This window comes from Dufourea novaeangliae, unplaced genomic scaffold (genome assembly GCF_001272555.1).
Source record: "Dufourea novaeangliae isolate 0120121106 unplaced genomic scaffold, ASM127255v1 scaffold87, whole genome shotgun sequence".
Classification (NCBI taxonomy): domain Eukaryota; kingdom Metazoa; phylum Arthropoda; class Insecta; order Hymenoptera; family Halictidae; genus Dufourea; species Dufourea novaeangliae.
In genome coordinates, this window is record NW_015373966.1 from 676127 (window position 1) to 683085 (window position 6959).

Below are 6959 nucleotides of genomic sequence, written 5' to 3' on the forward strand. Positions count from 1 at the left end.
CTCACCAGTAAACTTTCGTTTTGAAAGAAACGATACTCTTCATTTTTGCCTTAACACAAATTTAATTGTTCCACTGGGTTTTTACACTATTGCCCCGGCAGTTTTCATGCTTCCTAAAAGACGCATATTTCCTGCAGACAAATGCTAGATGAAATAAAGATTTATAATTTATATTTTTTATGGAGTTTAGTTATTTTAGTTCTATTTCTTTGTTTTTGTATGGAGTATATTTTATTTTGTTATATTTTTGTAGTTCCATAAATATTAAATAACCTGAACAATTTTAAATTAGGTATAAATACTTGTTTGCTGTTTTAATTATATTATTTTTTTGTAAAAATTCGATAACCGGTTTAACCGTTTCCTCAGACTATTGGAATTCGAAAACCAGTTCTTTCAGAAGTCGATTTTTGTATAAACCCTTATATCGATTATTTCTAAAATATTCGATTTACCAAAAAATCTTCAATCTGTAACAAATGTCACATTTTATAGAAATAGAGTAAGTGCCCTAATATTTATGGTGGGCAGTGTAAGTCCTTTGCAATCGAACGAACATTTTCTAATGTTATCGAATATTTCTTAAAAATAACGGTTGGGATAGCCGTCCACTTATTGGTCGATACAAGAACACGTGGGTACTACTGTCACGTATTTCGGTCAGAACGAAAAGTGACATTAATTGTCGTACGGGGCGGGCAACAGCCCCGATGTTGTCCGTCCACGTTCCGACAACTTTCGTCGGCGGTGCCCGTTCATCGTGGCTTATCGAGAAATACCCGTGGACGAACGAAAGAAAGGACGAACGGTGAATGAGGCTACCGAAAGACTAAAATATTGGAGGAAGGAAGGAGATCTGTCAAGAAAGAGAGAGAGAAAAGGAGAATGTAAGAGTGAGCTAGGCAGCACGAGAGAGGGGCAGGGAGAATGACAGCGGGCTCTGGTTCACTGTGGTCAGTGCTTTTCGAACGGTTGCCAGTGACAGTTGTTCGAACACGTGTCGGTGGATCCTCGATCATTGATTCGAATCTAATTTTACCGCCTGACATTATTTTTTTTTTTTTTTGGTTTTCGATCGATCGGGCTCCGAAGTACCGTTTTTTTTCTCTCTTTACCTTGGTGCTACTGTTCAACTTCAGGAGTGTTACATTCGCTTTGAAAAACTGGACGAATCATGGTAAGTAACGATGCATTGTATCTTTGTGATTAACCCTTGTGTAGGCAAACGGGTAACCATTTCCAAATTTCCTTTCACAATTTTTGATGTTTCTGTCTAAAACAGCACTTGGTATATTATAGGAAGGGGAAATTATTAGTATGAAAGTGAAATTATCTATGTTTATCTAATCTGTCAGAATAGGAGTATTTCGATTGCTCATTAACCGTGAATATTTCGGTTCCCCACACAAGGGTTAACCGGCTAAAGAGGGACCGTTGCCGTCCCCTCGGTTGCTTGACCCCAATCACCTTCCCTCGTCGAAATCGGGTGCAGTTTTGTGTAAGATTTCACCTGCGACCCGTTACCTGGCGGACCCTACCGGTACATTCTCAAACGGACCACGAGTGTTACAAGTGACTTGTAGAGACTGGATTTCTAAATTGACCGTTAACACCTGAAAAATCACCTAATTGGTCTGCTTGATGTGAATGTTTTTCCGTAGTTCGCGGACAACCGTCGATGGAAAAATGAATCTGGTCGTTGCCGTTAGTGTTCTTGCGCGCGAATCGACTCAAGTTTTCAAACTCGTTTTATTTTTCATTCGAATGTTATTACATCACACGTAGATTCGTGTGAGACCACCGTGGAACCGGTCTGAAAAGAGATCGATTCGGAAAGGAGTAAAATGAACGTTGAGATCGTGGCGGGGTGTGACACCCTTCCCCTCCCCCGATGATCATGACGAATATCAGTGAAACAATGCCTTCACAATATCGCAAGGCGACGCTTGTAAAAATACAGTAATCAATGTTCTATATTAGAGATTCATAATTGAGACATTAAGGGGTTAAATTAGAATTAAACTTCTCGGTATAGATAAATTGTCTTCGTGGTGGAGAAGGTTTAGATAAGTCCCATGGTTGTTTTCTAATTTTATGGCGAAGGATTCCGGCACTTTTGACCGCGATTTAATTCCTATTCATTAGTAAAGATTTCTCTGTGATGTTTACACGAATTACAGTGTTCCACGTATGTGTTCTGACAAAATGATATTACAGTGATCCCTCCATAAAAGCGACACGAACAACGACGTTATTCCCACCACTGGGGGGTCCCCCCATGGAACCAATCAAAACAGAGTAAACAGAAGCTAAGAAGCTCGACTTCGGGTAAAAAACAAATTTATGAGGGGCTAAAAACCTTTCAAGACATTGCTGTACTTTAAAGTCACACAAGGCCATACAGGGTTAAACAGTTTAAGAACCAGTCATTTCGAATGCTTTGGTAGTTCTAGTGTTAAATCAAGAGAATTTTAAGCTTCGTCCATTCTCTTCGCACTTTCGTTGTCATCAACTTTTTCTGAAGTCTTCGTTCAGGGACGGCCGTGTCCATAATTGTATCGAGATACACAATCTACTCTGCACAAAATAAAACTACCAACGCGAATGGTGCCGTGTCGGTGGAGCAATCATTTATTCTGGAAACGTTTCAAGGTCCCATTACCACGTGGACACTTTTGTGAGACAGTTTCTGCGACGTAGCTACATATAATAAACACCCGATATTAATTATTTCCTAATATTAGGAAATATCAAGTAAATGTCAATTCGACGAGATATCTCGGTATCCCCGACGTGTCTCGTAAATCGGGCCGAGCTTAAGACAGTTTCCTGCCCACGCGTTCACGAGGACCTTCGCTGTAACAAGTACCAAGAACTCGTTTTGTCCTTCCGGGTTACCCGAGCCCTCTCACTTTCGTTTGTGCCGATCCTCTATCTGAGTAATCGAGCAAATTTTTCGAGACGAAATCGAAATGGACACGGAGCCCCACTTGGGTTCGGATGATAGAGGGGGCACACATGGGTGAAAGGTTACGATCCTTCGAAGATGGAGAAAATGATCGATCGTTGGTAGATTGTAAAGTGGACGCCATGTTGGTTCGAATCGTGCGGCACACGTTCACGATATTAAGCGTCGCTAGTGAAAATGTTGACTGACAAAGAAAACTGTCGATATAAATCGATACGGTGCTACGAATGCGAGGAAACTCACCTCCACCTGGAAAGAACCGCCTCGACGTTTCGTTTCCGATCAAAGAATTTGAAAGCTGGAAACCTTACGTTCACGTAACAGCGATCTGTGATGGTGCTGTATTGGGTGTAGTAATAACGTTTCACGGTTTATTGTCTACGAAGTAAATCGGAAAGGCTTTATTTGTCTTTGAATTGTTATGTTGATCACCTGTCACTTTTTTTTGATAATATGCTAAATTTTTCGAAACTTTTCAATGGGACAATAAAATAACGAACAACTGTACAAGATACATTGACATCCGTTACGTTTGTTACAAATTATTATTTTTATAATTTGTTTTATTGTTATATAAAAGTATGTAGTACATGGAATGTTTATGTTAAACGTCTAATTTAATGTTTAAGTCTTCTAATGTTTATTTGGGACCAGAAACGTATTTCATATTAATATACAATGTAATATTATTATTGACAACTATTCTTTCCCATGTTAGCTATTCCAATTTTCACAGTCATAAAACAATTAGTCGTAGCTACCGTTGTTATTTCTTGTTACCTCTTAATCAATTTGGTAAACACACTCAAAATTACTGTTTTAAATTACAAAAAAAAGGGATTCTGAGAATAACCATTGTAAACTTCTTCATTATTCATCGTTTATTATCGAAATGAATGAATCCAAAGTAATATTGCTATTATGCATTTTGTTATATGCTAAATTAACCCCGTAATGCCAATCAACAGAACTTATTCCCGAGTTTTCAACAATAAATAATTATTAATTACAATTAATTTCTAATCGCGAAAGAACTTTTACACACGGCCTATATAATTAACGGTAGATCCGTTCTATTCTCTCTATTGTGATTGAACGTGCAGAGTGAATCTTCGCTGTACTGTCTATCAACGGAAGTTTTCTATTTTACGGATAAAGGATTCTCACGTCTACAAATATTTTAAAATTTATAATGTATGACGATTAATTAGGGTCGATCATAGACATAGAAATATAGACTGCGCATCTCCCTGAAACAGGAGTCCCAAGTTTAGAAAGAGGTACGGGCTTCTCTTGATTATCGTCTGGCTTGTTCTAGACGATTATCGTCCAGGCAGTATTTCCACCACTGAATTGTTGTCGAGGCTCAGGCTTCGGACAAGAAACGAATTTACGAGAGTCTCAAACATTTTTCCCTATAAGATTATTGTCCCGGCGCGGACCCGAGTTCAGGACGATAATCGAGAGGAGTCTGTATATAGTAGTGGGGGGTGAAGTTTCGGGGACCTGCGGTTTGAATGGTTGACTCAGCTATATTAGAAAGAGATAGTAAGACCTCCGAAAGTAACCAGTCTCTTTCTAAGTTGTTTTTTAAGCCTATATTTCTATGTCTATAGTTACCCATAATGTGAATACGTCCAATCTAAACCATGGAATAATATTTCATCGAACCGAGAGCGGATCGGTAGTGTGGATTGACCCTTACGGTCAACGATCTACTCCTTTTGCTCGCTTTTCCTCCGGCGCATTCAGGCGCGTAATTTGAAGTTTTTACGCTTTGGCATCGGTCCTGAACGATCGAACGATTCGTCTAGCTCTTTCACAACTTCATGCATACGTAGTTTATTGTGTTTCTTACGTGAAACCAGACAGAAACGTATTCATATAAGTAGAACATGAGAAATAAAATAATTATATTAGTAAGTTGAACAGAAATGAATGAATATTCCCTTTATTTCAATCCTAACACTTTACAATTGCTCTAAATCGCGAAGAAATGTATTATAATGTCTACTGAAAATTCACCTGATAATTGCATTAAAGTCAAATTAATAACATGGAATAAAATCGGTAGCTAACAGCTTCCTTCTGCTGCGTCTTGCATTGTAAGAGTTCCTTTTGTAGTATACTGTGTCCGAGAGCCTCCGGTGGCCATCCTCGGATGCAACATATTGCGTTGAATTATTAATGAACGTCCCTGGCAATCGATAATCGTGACTAGCCACGTAACGGTGAAGAAAAAGAGAAATGTCGTCCCTCCATCCATTGACACCGATCGGTGAAACTACCAAGAACCTGATTCGTAGCGGGTCAGCGAGTTCGAATCTTTCCATGTCAGATCACATAAGATTTGACACCATACTCGCCAATATTTCCAAAATTTTTACCAGCATTTATCGACGTATTGTTCGAGAAACTGTGTTCGTATGCCATTTTAGGTTTCCTCGGTCGCATTCTTTTTAACGTCACGCCTGATGCTACGAAATTATTTGCATTTCAAGTAAGCTTATATTTTTGTTTTTTTGAATTGTTTTAGTTTATTTTCATACACTGTGTAATTACGAACCCATTTTGTGTTTGTGAAGAATGCTTAATCATTCTTTAGGTAGAGAATATCACTTCAAAGTCCAATTAGAGATCTATAATTGATCATTATATTCGTCTTTGAATTTATTAAAAACATTGATTATTTTTTTGTGGAAGATACGTCGCTTTTAAACGATTCGGATAACTTTGACGGTATTCAAAAATAAATGAACTGTTTTTGCAATCGAAAAATGAAAACGTGCAAGCTTGTAATATAGTTAGTGGACTCTAACTATATTGCCACTAAACATATTGCCACGCGAGGCAGATTCCAGTCACACGTACTTTCGAGCACATAAATTCGCCCTCCCATCGCGTTGCATAGGCTGGCGCACCAGCTTTTGCGCAGACGCTGAGGCCAAAGCTATGATGATAGAACTTAGCATGCACGGGGCTCTGAACTCATTGCCATTTTATTCCTCTACAGCCCCGACCATGGCAATATAGTGAGAGTCCACTGCACTATTACTACATACTCTGTCACCCAACGCAGAGAGAGAGAGAGGGGGGGGGGAGCATGTTCAGTTATCATGAACGCGACCGAAGCTATTAATTAAAACGCATTGTTGGGGTGAAACGTTGGCAAGAAATCGATTAAAACGCTGAGAACGTAAAAAGTTAGACACGGGGAATCGGGGAGGGCGGTAAATATATTCGCTCGGGAAGGGAAATCAAAGAAATTCAATAGATTTCCCGTTGTAACGACAGGAAACTACTGAAAGTTTCATAAGCCTCGGTGTCCACAGGGCCTCTCCCGTCTTTCCAGTTGCACGCCTGCGGCGGAAGTCTGGTGAAAACGGCTCCGCGTGAACGTGCGTAGCCTGAAAATACGATACGAATCGATACGTGCCATTCCCGCACAGAAAGAAACGTACCCGCCGCGGACACCCGGCGAACGATTGGAGCGGGGGGGGGGGGGGTTAACCTGTCTTGGGTTTTCTCTGCCGAAACAGGTTGGCAAAAGTTTTCAGCAGAGACCCAAAATAACAGTTATTTCAAAAATTTTCTAGGAAAAAGTCATTAAGTAAAAGTTCATTTTTATTCAAATGAAAGGCACTCATTGCGAAATCTTAAAGAAATTTTTCAAAAGAAAGAATGATTAAAAAAAATTTAGGTTATAACAGTTATGGTCTCTGGTTTTCAGGTTAAAATACGCTGCCGTCGCGCTGGTATGCTCTCCGATCCGGCCAACAGGTCCGACAACTCGTGCCTTATGTAAGATTCACACGCGGGAACATGCGAGTTTGTCTGTCTGTGCATGTCCACTTCGGTACTGTATTAGGTGGCAATGTATGAAATGTCCGTTTGACTACTTAAGATTTATCGCCTAGATTCTGTCAAGCATTACATTATACACCCACGAGCAAACACGGCTTGCATTAGGAGAAAAAGTGGCGTAGGGAAA